The sequence below is a fragment of the Tachypleus tridentatus genome, chromosome 10 (genome assembly GCF_004210375.1).
Source record: "Tachypleus tridentatus isolate NWPU-2018 chromosome 10, ASM421037v1, whole genome shotgun sequence".
Classification (NCBI taxonomy): Eukaryota; Metazoa; Arthropoda; class Merostomata; order Xiphosura; family Limulidae; genus Tachypleus; species Tachypleus tridentatus.
Genome location: NC_134834.1, coordinates 117,586,376 through 117,603,136, shown reverse-complemented (window position 1 = coordinate 117,603,136; position 16,761 = coordinate 117,586,376).

Below are 16,761 nucleotides of genomic sequence, written 5' to 3'. Positions count from 1 at the left end.
AAGGTAAACTGTCATATCTTTAGTTAAAGTACACAAGTTTACGGTAACCTGTTATATCATTAGATAAAGTACACAGGTTCAAGGTAACCTGTCATATCATTAGTTAAAGTACACAAGTTCAAGGTAACCTGTTATATCATTAGTTAAACTACACAAGTTCAAGGTAACGTGTTATATCTTTAATTAAAGGAAACAAATTCAAGGTAAATTGTCATATGTTTAGTTAAAGTACAGAAGTTTAAGGTAACCTGTTATATTATTAATTAAACTACACAAGTTCAAGGTAACGTGTTATATCATAACTTAAAGTACACAAGTTCACGGTAACCTGTCGTATTATTAGTTAAAGTACACAAGTTCAAGTAACCTGTTATATCATTAGTTAAAGTACACAAGTTCTGTTATATCATTAGTTAAAGTACACAAGTTCAAGGTAAACTGTCATATCATTAGTTAAAGTACACAAGTTCAAGGTAAATTGTTATATCATTAGTTAAAGTACACAAGTTCAAGGTAAACTGTCATATCATTAGTTAAAGTACACAAGTTCAAGGTAAACTGTCGTATCATTAGTTAAAGTACACAAGTTCAAGGTAAACTGTTATATCTTTAGTTAAAGTACACAAGTTCAAGGTAAACTGTCGTATCATTAGTTAAAGTACACAAATTCAAGGTAAACTGTTATATTTTAGTTAAAGTACACAAATTCAAGGTAACCTGTCATATCATTAGTTAAAGTACACAAGTTCAAGGTAACCTGTCATATCATTAGTTAAAGTACACAAGTTCAAGGTAACCTGTTATACCATTAGTTATAGTAAAAAAGTTCAAGGTAACCTGTCATATCATTAGTTAAATTACACAAGTTCAAGGTAACCTGTTGTATATTAGTTAAAGTACACAAGTTCAAGGTAACGTGTCTTATCATAACTTAAAGTACACAAGTTCAAGGTAACCTGTCATATCATTAGTTAAAGTACAGAAGTTCAATGTAACCTGTTATATCATTAGTTAAAGTACATACGTTCAAGGTAAATTGTTATATCATAATTTAAAGTACACAAGTTGAAGGTAAACTGTCGTATTATTAGTTAAAGTACACAAGTTTAAGGTAAACTGTCATATCATTAGTTGAAGCACACAAGTTCAAGGTAATCTGTTATATCATTAGTTAAAGTACACAAATTCAAGGTAACCTGTATATTATTAGTTAAAGTACACAAGTTAAAGGTGACCTGTTATATCAATTGTTAAAGTACACAAGTTCAAGGTAAACTGTCGTATGATTAGTTAAAATACACAAGTTCAAAGTAAACTGTTATATTTTTAGTTAAAGTACACAAGTTAAAGGTAACATGTCATATCATTAGTTAAAGTACACAAGTTCAAGGTAACCTGTCATATCATTAGTTAAAGTACACAAGTTCAAGGCAACCTGTTATATCATTAGTTAAAGTACACAAGTTCAAGGTAAACTGTTATATCATTAGTTAAAGTATACAAGTTCAAGGTAACTTGATATATCGTTAGATAAAGTACACAAGTTCAAGGTAACCTGTCATATCATTAGTTAAAATACACAAGTTCAAGGTAACCTGTTATATCAGTAGTTAAAGTAAACAAGTTCAAGGTAACCTGTTATATCATTAGATAAAGTACACAAGTTCAAGGTAACCTGTCATATATTAGTTAAAGTACACAAGTTCTAGGTAACCTGTCATATCATTAGTTAAAGTACACAAGTTCAAGGTAACCTGTTATATCATTAGGTAAAGTACACAAATTCAAGGTAACCTGTCATATTATTAGTTAAAATACACAAGTTAAAGGTGACCTGTTATATCAATTGATAATGTACACAAGTTCAACGTAACCTGCCATATTAACAGTTAAAGTAAACAAGTTCAAGGTAAACTGTTATATCTTCAGTTAAAGTACACAAATTGAAGGTAAACTGTCATATCATTAGATAAAGTACACAAGTTCAAGGTAACCTGTCATATTATTAGTTAAAGTACACAAGTTTAAGGTAACCTGTCATATTATTAGTTAAAGTACACAAGTTTAAGGTAATCTGTTATATTATTAGTTAAAGTACACAAGTTCAAGGTAACCTGTAGTATCATTAGTTAAAGTACACAAGTTCAATGTAACCTGTCGTATCATTAGTTAAAGTACACAAGTTCAAGGTAGACTGTAATATAATTAGTTAAAGTACAGAAGTTCAAGTAATCTGTTATATCATTAGTTAAAGTACACAAGTCAAGGAAAACTGTTATATGATTAGTTAAAGTACACAAATTCAAGGTAACCTGTGATATTATTAGCTAAAATACACAAGTTAAAGGTAACCTGTTATATCATTGTTAAAGTACACAAGTTCAAGGTAAACTGTCATATGATTAGTTAAAATACACAAGTTCAAAGAGAACTGTCATATTTTAGTTAAAGTACACAAGTTAAAAGTAACATGTCATATCATTAGTTAAAGTACACAAGTTCAAGGTAACCTGTCATATCATTAGATAAAGTACACAAGTTCAAGGTAACCTGTCATATCATTAGTTAAAGTACACAAGTTCAAGGTAACCTGTCATATCATTAGTTAAAGTACACAAGTTCAAGGTAACCTGTTATATCATTAGTTAAAGTACACAAGTTCAAGGTAACGTGTTATATCTTTATTAAAGTAAACAAATTCATGGTAAATTGTCATATCATTAGTTAAAGTACACAAATTCAAGGTAAACTGTCATATCATTAGTTAAAGTACACAAGTTCAAGGTAACATGTCATATTATTAGTTAAAGTACACAAGTTCAAGGTAAACTGTCATATCTTTAATTAAAGTAAACAAATTCAAGGTAAACTGTCATATGATTAGTTAAAATACACAAGTTCAAGGTAACCTGTCATATATTAGTTAAAGTACACAAGTTCAAGGTAACCTGTCATATCATTATTTAAAGTACACAAGTTCAAGGTAACCTGTCATATCATTAGGTAAAGTACACAAATTCAAGGTAACCTGTCATATTATTAGTTAAAATACACAAGTTAAAGGTAACCTGTTATATCAATTGATAAAGTACACAAGTTCAAGGTAACCTGCCATATTAACAGTTAAAGTAACAAGTTCAAGGTAACCTGTCATATCATTAGTTAAAGTACACAAGTTCAAGGTAACCTGTCATATCATTAGTTAAAGTACACAAGTTTAAGGTAACCTGTTATATCATTAGTTAAAGTACACAAGTTCAAGGTAACCTGTCGTATCATTAGTTAAAGTACACAAGTTCAAGGTAAACTGTAATATAATTAGTTAAAGTACACAAGTTCAAGTTAATCTGTTATATCATTAGTTAAAGTACACAAGTCAAGGTAAACTGTCATATTATTAGTTAAAGTACACAAGTTCAAGGTAACCTGTCGTTTCATTAGTTAAAGTACACAAGATCAAGGTAAGTTGTTATATCTTTAGTTAAAGTACACAATTTCAAGGTAAACTGTCATATCATTAGTTAAAGTACACAAGTTCAAGGTAAACTGTCTTATCTTTAATTAAAGTACACAAGTTCAAGGTAAACTGTCATATCATTAGTTAAAGTACACAAGTTCAAGGTAACCTGTCATATCATTAGTTAAAGTACACAAGTTCAAGGTAACCTGTTATATCATTAGTTAAAAAACACAAGTTCAAGGTAACTGTCATATCATTAGTTAAAGTACACAAGTTCAAGGTAAACTGTCATATTATTAGTTAAAGTACACAAGTTCAAGGTAAACTGTCATATCATTAGTTAAAGCACACAAGTTCAAGGTAATCTGTTATATGATTAGTTAAAGTACACAAATTCAAGGTAACCTGTAATATTATTAGTTAAAGTACACAAGTTAAAGGTAACCTGTTATATCATTGTTAAAGTACACAAGTTCAAGGTAAACTGTCGTATGATTAGTTAAAATACACAAGTTCAAAGTAAACTGTTATATTTTTAGTTAAAGTACGCAAGTTTAAGGTAACATTTCATATTATTAGTTAAAGTACACGTGTTCAAGGTAAACTGTTATATGATTAGTTAAAGTACACAAGTTCAAGGTAACGTGTTATATCATTAGTTAAAGTACACAAGTTCAAGGTAAACTGTTATATCATTAGTTAAAGTACACAAGTTCAAGGTAACCTGATATATCGTTAGAAAAAGTACACAAGTTCAAGGTAACCTGTCATATCATTAGTTAAATACACAAGTTCAAGGTAACCTGTTATATCATTAGTTAAAGTACACAAGTTCAAGGTAACCTGTTGTATCATTAGTTAAAGTACACAAATTCAAGGTAACCTGTTATACCATTAGTTATAGTACACAAGTTCAAGGTAAACTGTCATATCATTAGTTAAAGTACACAAGTTTAAGGTAACCTACAATATTATTAGTTAAAGTACACAAGTTCAAGGTAACTGTTATATCTTTTATTAAAGTAAACAAATTCAAGGTAAACTGTCATATCATTAGTTAAAGTACACAAGTTCAAGGTAAACTGTCATATCATTAGTTAAAGTACACAAGTTCAAGGTAACCTGTCATATTATTAGTTAAAGTACACAAGTTCAAGGTAAACTGTCATATCTTTAGTTAAAGTACACAAGTTCAAGGTAAACTGTCATATCATTAGTTAAAGTACACAAGTTCAAGGTAACCTGTCATATATTAGTTAAAGTACACAAGTTCAAGGTAACCTGTCATATCATTAGTTAAAGTACACAAGTTCAAGGTAACCTGTCATATCATTAGTTAAAGTACACAAGTTCAAGGTAACCTGTCATATCATTAGTTAAAGTACACAAGTTCAAGGTAACCTGTTATATCATTAGTTAAAGTACACAAGTTCAAGGTAACCTGTTATATTATTAGTTAAAGTACACAAGTTCAAGGTAACCTGTTATATCATTAGTTAAAGTACACAAGTTCAAGGTAACCTGTTATATCATTAGTTAAAGTAAACACATTCAAGGTAACCTGTTATATCATTAGTTAAAGTACACAAGTTCAAGGTAAACTGTCATATCATTAGTTAAAGTACACAAGTTCAAGGTAAACTGTCATATCATTAGTTAAAGTACACAAGTTCAAGGTAAACTGTTATATTTTTAGTTAAAGTACACAAGTTCAAGGTAAACTGTCATATCATTAGTTAAAGTACACAAGTTCAAGGTAACCTGTCGTATCATTAGTTAAAGTACACAAGTTCAAGGTAACCTGTCATATCATTAGTTAAAGTACAGAAGTTCAAGGTAACCTGTTATATCATTAGTTAAAGTACACAAGTTCAAGGTAAATGTTATATCATAAGTTAAAGTACACAAGTTCAAGGTAAACTGTAATATCATTAGTTAAAGTACAGAAGTTCAAGTTAATCTGTTATATCATTAGTTAAAGTACACAAGTCAAAGGAAAACTGTTATATGATTAGTTAAAGTACACAAATTCAAGGTAACCTGTCATATTATTAGTTAAAATACACAAGTTAAAGGTAACCTGTTATATCAATTGTTAAAGTACACAAGTTCAAGGTAAACTGTCGTATGATTAGTTAAAATACACAAGTTCAAAGTAAACTGTTATATTTTTAGTTAAAGTACACAAGTTAAAGGTAACATGTCATATCATTAGTTAAAGTACACAAGTTCAAGGTAACGTGTCATATCATTAGTTAAAGTAGACAAGTTCAAGGTAACCTGTCATATCATTAGTTAAAGTACACAAGTTCAAGGTAACCTGTTATATCATTAGTTAAAGTACACACATTCAAGGTAAATTGTTATATCATTAGTTAAAGTACACAAGTTCAAGGTAAAATGTTATATGATTAGTTAAAGTACACAAGTTCAAGGTAAACTGTCGTATCATTAGTTAAGGTACACAAGATCAAGGTAACCTGTCGTATCATTAGTTAAAGTACACAAATTCAAGGTAACCTGTCATATTATTAGTTAAAGTACACAAGTTCAAGGTAACCTGTCATATCATTAGTTAAAGTACACAAGTTCAAGGTAACCTGTCATATCATTAGTTAAAGTACACAAGTTCAAGGTAAACTGTTATATCATTAGTTGAAGTACACAAGTTCAAGGTAACCTGTTATATCATTAGTTAAAGTACACAAGTTCAAGGTAACTTGATATATTTTAGTTAAAGTACACAAGTTCAAGGTAACCTGTCATATCATTAGTTAAAATACACAAGTTCAAGGTAACCTGTTATATCATTAGTTAAAGTACACAAGTTCAAGGTAACCTGTTATATCATTAGGTTAAAGTACACAAGTTCAAGGTAACCTGTCATATCATTAGTTAAAGTACACAAGTTCAAGGTAACCTGTCATATCATTAGTTAAAGTACACAAGTTCAAGGTAACCTGTTATATCATTAGTTAAAGTACACAAGTTCAAGGTAACCTGTCATATCATTAGTTAAAGTACACAAGTTCAAGGTAACCTGTTATATCAATTATAAGTACACAAGTTCAAGGTAAACTGTAATATCATTAGTTAAAGTACACAAGTTCAAGGTAATCTGTTATATCATTAGTTAAAGTACACAAGTCAAGGTAAACTGTCATATCATTAGTTAAAGTACACAAGTTCAAGGTAACCTGTCATATCATTAGTTAAAGTACACAAGTTTAAGGTAACCTGTTATATCATTAGTTAAAGTACAAGTTCAAGGTAACCTGTCATATCATTAGTTAAAGTACACAAGTTCAAGGTAACCTGTTATATCATTAGTTAAAGTACACAAGTTCAAGGTAACCTGTTATATCATTAATTAAAGTACACAAATTCAAGGTAAACTGTCATATCATTAGTTAAAGTACAGAAGTTCAAGGTAAACTGTTATATCATTAGTTAAAGTACACAAGTTCAAGGTAACCTGTTATATCATAATTAAAGAACACAAGTTCAAGGTAACCTGTTATATCATTAGTTAAAGTACACAAGTTCAAGGTAACCTGTTATATCATTAGTTAAAGTAAATACATTCAAGGTAAATTGTTTTATCATAAGTTAAAGTATACAAGTTCAAGGTAAACTGTCATATCATTAGTTAAAGTACACAAGTTCAAGGTAAACTGTCATATCATTAGTTAAAGTACACAAATTCAAGGTAAACTGTTATATTTTTAGTTAAAGTACACAAGTTCAAGGTAAACTGTCATATCATTAGTTAAAGTACACAAGTTCAAGGTAACCTGTCATATCATTAGTTAAAGTACACAAGTTCAAGGTAACCTGTCATATCATTAGTTAAAGTACACAAGTTCAAGGTAACCTGTTATATCATTAGTTAAAGTACACAAGTTCAAGGTAAATTGTTATATCATTAGTTAAAGTACACAAGTTCAAGGTAAACTGTCATATCATTAGTTAAAGTACACAAGTTCAAGGTAAACTGTCATATCATTAGTTAAAGTACACAAGTTCAAGGTAAACTGTTATATGATTAGTTAAAGTAAACAAGTTCAAGGTAACCTGTCATATCATTATTTAAAGTACACAAGTTCAATGTAACCTGTTATATCATTAGTTAAAGTACACAAGTTCAAGGTAACCTGTCATATTATTAGTTAAAGTACACAAGTTCAAGGTAACCTGTTATATCATTAGTTAAAGTACACAAGTTCAAGGTAACCTGTCATATCATTAGTTAAAGTACACAAGTTCAAGGTAACCTGTCATATCATTAGTTAAAGTACACAAGTTCAAGGTAACCTGTTATATCATTAGTTAAAGTACACAAGTTCAAGGTAAACTGTTATATCATTAGTTAAAGTACACAAGTTCAAGGTAACCTGTCATATTAGTTAAAGTAAACAAGTTCAAGGTAAACTGTCATATCTTTAGTTAAAGTACACAAGTTTAAGGTAACCTGTTATATCATTAGTTAAAGTACACAAGTTCAAGGTAACCTGTCATATCATTAGTTAAAGTACACAAGTTCAAGGTAACCTGTTATATCATTAGTTAAAGTACACAAGTTCAAGGTAACCTGTTATATCTTTAATTAAAGTAAACAAATTCAAGGTAAATTGTCATATCATTAGTTAAAGTACACAAGTTTAAGGTAACCTGTTATATCATTAGTTAAAGTACACAAGTTCAAGGTAACGTGTTATATCATTAGTTAAAGTACACAAGTTCAAGGTAACCTGTTATATCATTAGTTAAAGTACACAAGTTCAAGGTAACCTGTTATATCATTAGTTAAAGTACACACATTCAAGGTAAATTGTTATATCATTAGTTAAAGTACACAAGTTCAAGGTAAACTGTCATATCATTAGTTAAAGTACACAAGTTCAAGGTAAACTGTCATATCATTAGTTAAAGTACACAAATTCAAGGTAAACTGTTATATTTTAGTTAAAGTACACAAGTTCAAGGTAAACTGTCATATCATTAGTTAAAGTACACAAGTTCAAGGTAAACTGTTATATCATTAGTTAAAGTACACAAGTTCAAGGTAACCTGTCATATCATTAGTCAAAGTACACAAGTTCAAGGTAACCTGTCATATCATTAGTTAATGTACACAAGATCAAGGCAACCTGCTATATCGTTAGTTAAAGTACACAAGTTCAAGGTAACCTGTCATATCATTAGTTAAAGTACACAAGTTCAAGGTAACCTGTTGTATATTAGTTAAAGTACACAAGTTCAAGGTAACCTGTCATATCATTAGTTAAAGTACACAAGTTCAAGGTAACCTGTCATATCATTAGTTAAAGTACACAAGTTCAAGGTAACCTGTTATATCATTAGTTAAAGTACACAAGTTCAAGGTAAACTGTTATATCATTACTTAAAGTACACAAGTTCAAGGTAAACTGTCGTATTATTAGTTAAAGTACACAAGTTCAAGGTAAACTGTCATATCATTAGTTAAAGTACACAAGTTCAAAATAACCTGTTATATCATTTGTTAAAGTACACAAATTCAAGGTAACCTGTCATATTATTAGTTAAAGTACACAAGTTCAAGGTAACCTGTTATATCAATTAGTTAAAGTACACAAGTTCAAGGTAAACTGTCGTATCATTAGTTAAAATACACAAGTTCAAAGTAAACTGTTATATTTTTAGTTAAAGTACACAAGTTCAAGGTAACCTGTCATATCATTAGTTAAAGTACACAAGTTCAAGGTAACCTGTCATATCATTATTTAAAGTACACAAGTTCAAGGTAACGTGTTATATCATTAGTTAAAGTACACAAGTTCAAGGTAAACTGTTATATCATTAGTTAAAGTACACAAGTTCAAGGTAACCTGATATATCATTAGTTAAAGTACACAAGTTCAAGGTAACCTGTCATATCATTAGTTAAAATACACAAGTTCAAGGTAACCTGTTATATCATTAGTTAAAGTAAACAAGTTCAAGGTAACCTGTTGTATCATTAGGTTAAAGTACACAAGTTCAAGGTAACCTGTCATATATTAGTTAAAGTACACAAGTTCAAGGTAACCTGTCATATCATTAGTTAAAGTACACAAGTTCAAGGTAACCTGTTATATCATTAGGTAAAGTACACAAATTCAAGGTAACCTGTCATATCATTAGTTAAAATACACAAGTTAAAGGTAACCTGTTATATCATTGATAATGTACACAAGTTCAAGGTAACCTGCCATATTAATTAGTTAAAGTAAACAAGTTCAAGGTAAACTGTTATATCATTAGTTAAAGTACACAAGTTCAAGGTAAACTGTCATATCATTAGTTAAAGTACACAAGTTCAAGGTAACCTGTCATATCATTAGTTAAAGTACACAAGTTCAAGGTAACCTGTCATATCATTAGTTAAAGTACACAAGTTCAAGGTAACCTGTTATATCATTAGTTAAAGTACACAAGTTCAAGGTAACCTGTCATATCATTAGTTAAAGTACACAAGTTCAAGGTAACCTGTTATATCATTAGTTAAAGTACACAAGTTCAAGGTAAACTGTAATATCATTAGTTAAAGTACACAAGTTCAAGGTAATCTGTTATATCATTAGTTAAAGTACACAAGTTCAAGGTAAACTGTTATATCATTAGTTAAAGTACACAAATTCAAGGTAACCTGTCATATTATTAGTTAAAATACACAAGTTCAAGGTAACCTGTTATATCAATAGTTAAAGTACACAAGTTCAAGGTAAACTGTCATATGTTAAATTAGTTACACAAGTTCAAAGAGTAACTGTCATATTTTAGTTAAAGTACACAAGTTCAAGGTAACCTGTCATATCATTAGTTAAAGTACACAAGTTCAAGGTAACCTGTCATATCATTAGTTAAAGTACACAAGTTCAAGGTAACCTGTCATATCATTAGTTAAAGTACACAAGTTCAAGGTAACCTGTTATATCATTAGTTAAAGTACACAAGTTCAAGGTAACCTGTTATATCATTAGTCAAAGTACACAAGTTCAAGGTAAACTGTCGTATCATTAGTTAAAGTACACAAATTCAAGGTAAACTGTCATATCATTAGATAAAGTACACAAGTTCAAGGTAACCTGTCATATTATTAGTTAAAGTACACAAGTTCAAGGTAAACTGTCATATCTTTAGTTAAAGTACACAAGTTCAAGGTAAACTGTCATATCATTAGTTAAAGTACACAAGTTCAAGGTAACCTGTCATATCATTAGTTAAAGTACACAAGTTCAAGGTAACCTGTCATATCATTAGTTAAAGTACACAAGTTCAAGGTAACCTGTCATATCATTAGTTAAAGTACACAAGTTCAAGGTAACCTGTCATATCATTAGTTAAAGTACACAAGTTCAAGGTAACCTGTTCAATATATATCATTGTTAAAGTACACAAGTTCAAGGTAACCTGTCATATTAACAGTTAAAGTACACAAGTTCAAGGTAACCTGTCATATCATTAGTTAAAGTACACAAGTTCAAGGTAACCTGTCATATCATTAGTTAAAGTACACAAGTTTAAGGTAACCTGTTATATCATTAGTTAAAGTACACAAGTTCAAGGTAACCTGTCATATCATTAGTTAAAGTACACAAGTTCAAGGTAAACTGTCATATCATTAGTTAAAGTACACAAGTTCAAGGTAACCTGTTATATCATTAGTTAAAGTACACAAGTTCAAGGTAAACTGTCATATCATTAGTTAAAGTACACAAGTTCAAGGTAACCTGTCGTATCATTAGTTAAAGTACACAAGTTCAAGGTAAACTGTTATATCTTTAGTTAAAGTACACAAGTTCAAGGTAAACTGTCATATCATTAGTTAAAGTACACAAGTTCAAGGTAAACTGTCTTATCATTAGTTAAAGTACACAAATTCAAGGTAAACTGTCATATCATTAGTTAAAGTACACAAGTTCAAGGTAACCTGTCATATCATTAGTTAAAGTACACAAGTTCAAGGTAACATGTTATATCATTAGTTAAAGTACACAAGTTCAAGGTTAACTGTCATATCATAGTTAAAGTACACAAGTTCAAGGTAAACTGTCGTATCATTAGTTAAAGTACACAAGTTCAAGGTAAACTGTCATATCATTAGTTAAAGTACACAAGTTCAAGGTAACCTGTTATATCATTAGTTAAAGTACACAAGTTCAAGGTAACCTGTTATATTATTAGTTAAAGTACACAAGTTCAAGGTAACCTGTTATATCATTAGTTAAAGTACACAAGTTCAAGGTAAACTGTCATATCATTAGTTAAAGTACACAAGTTCAAAGTAAACTGTTATATTTTAGTTAAAGTACACAAGTTCAAGGTAACCTGTAATATCATTAGTTAAAGTACACAAGTTCAAGGTAACCTGTCATATCATTAGTTAAAGTACACAAGTTCAAGGTAACCTGTCATATCATTAGTTAAAGTACACAAGTTCAAGGTAAACTGTTATATCATTAGTTAAAGTACACAAGTTCAAGGTAACCTGTTATATCATTAGTTAAAGTACACAAGTTCAAGGTAACCTGTCATATCATTAGTTAAAGTACACAAGTTCAAGGTAACCTGTTATATCATTAGTTAAAGTACACAAGTTGAAGGTAACCTGTTATATCATTAGTTAAAGTACACAAGTTCAAGGTAACCTGTCATATATTAGTTAAAGTACACAAGTTCAAGGTAACCTGTCATATCATTAGTTAAAGTACACAAGTTCAAGGTAACCTGTTATATCATTAGTTAAAGTACACAAATTCAAGGTAACCTGTCATATCATTAGTTAAAGTACACAAGTTCAAGGTAACCTGTTATATCAATTGTTAAAGTACACAAGTTCAAGGTAACCTGTCATATTATTAGTTAAAGTAAACAAGTTCAAGGTAAACTGTTATATCTTTAGTTAAAGTACACAAGTTCAAGGTAAACTGTCATATCATTAGTTAAAGTACACAAGTTCAAGGTAACCTGTCATATCATTAGTTAAAGTACACAAGTTCAAGGTAACCTGTCATATCATTAGTTAAAGTACACAAGTTCAAGGTAAACTGTTATATTTTTAGTTAAAGTACACAAGTTCAAGGTAACCTGTATATCATTAGTTAAAGTACACAAGTTCAAGGTAACCTGTCATATCATTAGTTAAAGTACACAAGTTCAAGGTAGACTGTAATATCATTAGTTAAAGTACACAAGTTCAAGGTAACCTGTTATATCATTAGTTAAAGTACACAAGTTCAAGGTAAACTGTTATATTATTAGTTAAATTACACAAGTTCAAGGTAACCTGTCATATTATTAGTTAAAATACACAAGTTCAAGGTAACCTGTTATATCATTAGTTAAAGTACACAAGTTCAAGGTAAACTGTCATATCATTAGTTAAAGTACAGAAGTTCAAGGTAAACTGTCGTATCATTAGTTAAAGTACACAAGTTCAAGGTAACCTGTCATATCATTAGTTAAAGTACACAAGTTCAAGGTAACCTGTCATATCATTTGTTATAGTACAAAAATTGAAAAAAAACTGTTATATCATTAGTTAAAGTACACAAGTTCAAGGTAACCTGTTATATCATTAGTTAAAGTACACAAGTTCAAGGTAACCTGTCATATCATTAGTTAAAGTACACAAGTTCAAGGTAACCTGTTATATCATTAGTTAAAGTACACAAGTTCAAGGTAACCTGTTATATCTTTATTAAAGTACACAAATTCAAGGTAAACTGTCATATCATTAGTTAAAGTACACAAGTTCAAGGTAACCTGTTATATCATTAGTTAAAGTACACAAATTCAAGGTAAACCTGTCATTAGTTAAAGTACACAAGTTCAAGGTAACCTGTTATATCATTAGTTAAAGTACACAAGTTCAAGGTAAACTGTCATATCATTAGTTAAAGTACACAAGTTCAAGGTAAACTGTTATATCATTAGTTAAAGTACACAAGTTCAAGGTAACCTGTCATATCATTAGTTAAAGTACACAAGTTCAAGGTAACCTGTCATATCATTAGTTAAAGTACACAAGTTCAAGGTAACCTGTCATATCATTAGTTAAAGTACACAAGTTCAAGGTAACCTGTCATATCATTAGTTAAAGTACACAAGTTCAAGGTAAACTGTCATATCATTAGTTAAATTACAGAAGTTCAAGGTAAATTGTCGTATCATTAGTTAAAGTACACAAGTTCAAGGTAACCTGTCATATCATTAGTTAAAGTACACAAGTTCAAGGTAACCTGTCATATCATTAGTTAAAGTACACAAGTTCAAGGTAAACTGTTATATCATTAGTTAAAGTACACAAGTCAAGTACAGTAAACTGTCATATCATTAGTTAAAGTACACAAGTTCAAGGTAACCTGTCATATCATTAGTTAAAGTACACAAGTTCAAGGTAACCTGTTATATCATTAGTTAAAGTACACAAGTTCAAGGTAAACTGTCATATCATTAGTTAAAGTACACAAGTTCAAGGTAAACTGTTATATTTTTAGTTAAAGTACACAAATTCAAGGTAAACTGTCATATCATTAGTTAAAGTACACAAGTTCAAGGTAACCTGTCATATCATTAGTTAAAGTACACAAGTTCAAGGTAACCTGTTATATCATTAGTTAAAGTACACAAGTTCAAGGTAACCTGTTATATCATTAGTTAAAGTACACAAGTTCAAGGTAAACTGTATATCATTAGTTAAAGTACACAAGTTCAAGGTAACCTGTCATATTATTAGTTAAAGTACACAAGTTCAAGGTAAACTGTCATATCATTAGTTAAAGTACACAAGTTCAAGGTAAACTGTTATATCATTAGTTAAAGTACACAAGTTCAAGGTAAACTGTCATATCATTAGTTAAAGTACACAAGTTCAAGGTAACCTGTCATATCATTAGTTAAAGTACACAAGTTCAAGGTAACCTGTTATATTATAAGTTGAAGTACACAAGTTCAAGGTAAACTGTTATATCATTAGTTAAAGTACACAAGTTCAAGGTAACCTGTTATATCATTAGTTAAAGTACACAAGTTCAAGGTAAACTGTCATATCATTAGTTAAAGTACACAAGTTCAAGGTAACCTGTTATATCATTAGTTAAAGTACACAAGTTCAAGGTAACCTGTCATATCATTAGTTAAAGTACACAAGTTCAAGGTAACCTGTTATATCATTAGTTAAAGTACACAAGTTCAAGGTAACGTGTTATATCTTTAGTTAAAGTACACAAGTTCAAGGTAACCTGTCATATCATTAGTTAAAGTACACAAGTTCAAGGTAACCTGTTATATCATTAGTTAAAGTACACAAGTTCAAGGTAACCTGTTATATCATTAGTTAAAGTACACAAGTTCAAGGTAACCTGTTATATCATTAGTTAAAGTACACAAGTTCAAGGTAACCTGTTATATCATTAGTTAAAGTACATACATTCAAGGTAAACTGTTATATCATTAGTTAAAGTACACAAGTTCAAGGTAAACTGTCATATCATTAGTTAAAGTACACAAGTTCAAGGTAACCTGTCATATCATTAGTTAAAGTACACAAGTTCAAGGTAAACTGTTATATCATTAGTTAAAGTACACAAGTTCAAGGTAAACTGTCATATCATTAGTTAAAGTACACAAGTTCAAGGTAAACTGTTATATCATTAGTTAAAGTACACAAGTTCAAGGTAACCTGTCATATCATTAGTTAAAGTACACAAGTTCAAGGTAACCTGTCATATCATTAGTTAAAGTACACAAGTTCAAGGTAACCTGTTATATCATTAGTTAAAGTACACAAGTTCAAGGTAACCTGTCATATCATTAGTTAAAGTACACAAGTTCAATGTAACCTGTTATATCATTAGTTAAAGTACACAAGTTCAAGGTAACCTGTTATATCATTAGTTAAAGTACACAAGTTCAAGGTAACCTGTCATATCATTAGTTAAAGTACACAAGTTCAAGGTAACCTGTTATATCATTAGTTAAAGTACACAAGTTCAAGGTAAACTGTTATATCATAATTTAAAGTACAAGTTCAAGGTAAACTGTCATATCATTAGTTAAAGTACACAAGTTCAAGGTAAACTGTCATATCATTAGTTAAAGTACACAAGTTCAAGGTAACCTGTTATATCATTAGTTAAAGTACACAAGTTGAAGGTAACCTGTCATATCATTAGTTAAAGTACACAAGTTCAAGGTAACCTGTTATATCAATTAGTTAAAGTACACAAGTTCAAGGTAAACTGTCATATCATTAGTTAAAGTACACAAGTTCAAGGTAAACTGTTATATCATTAGTTAAAGTACACAAGTTCAAGGTAACCTGTCATATCATTAGTTAAAGTACACAAGTTCAAGGTAACCTGTCATATCATTAGTTAAAGTACACAAGTTCAAGGTAACCTGTTATATCATTAGTTAAAGTACACAAGTTCAAGGTAAACTGTTATATCATTAGTTAAAGTTACAAGTTCAAGGTAACTTGATATATCATTAGTTAAAGTACACAAGTTCAAGGTAACCTGTCATATCATTAGTTAAAATACACAAGTTCAAGGTAACCTGTTATATCATTAGTTAAAGTACACAAGTTCAAGGTAACCTGTTATATCATTAGTTAAAGTACACAAGTTCAAGGTAACCTGTCATATATTAGTTAAAGTACACAAGTTCAAGGTAACCTGTCATATCATTAGTTAAAGTACACAAGTTCAAGGTAACCTGTTATATCATTAGTTAAAGTACACAAGTTCAAGGTAACCTGTCATATTATTAGTTAAAGTACACAAGTTCAAGGTAACCTGTTATATTATTAGTTAAAGTACACAAGTTCAAGGTAACCTGTTATATCATTAGTTAAAGTACACAAGTTCAAGGTAACCTGTATATCATTAGTTAAAGTACACAAGTTCAAGGTAACCTGTCATATCATTAGTTAAAGTACACAAGTTCAAGGTAAACTGTCATATCATTAGTTAAAGTACACAAGTTCAAGGTAACATGTCATATTATTAGTTAAAGTACACAAGTTCAAGGTAAACTGTCATATCATTAGTAAAGTACACAAATTCAAGGTAAACTGTCATATGATTAGTTAAAATACACAAGTTCAAGGTAACCTGTCATATATTAGTTAAAGTACACAAGTTCTAGGTAACCTGTCATATCATTAGTTAAAAGTACACAAGTTCAAGGTAACCTGTCATATCATTAGGGTAAAGTACACAAATTCAAGGTAACCCTGTCATATCATTAGTTAAAGTACACAAGTTCAAGGT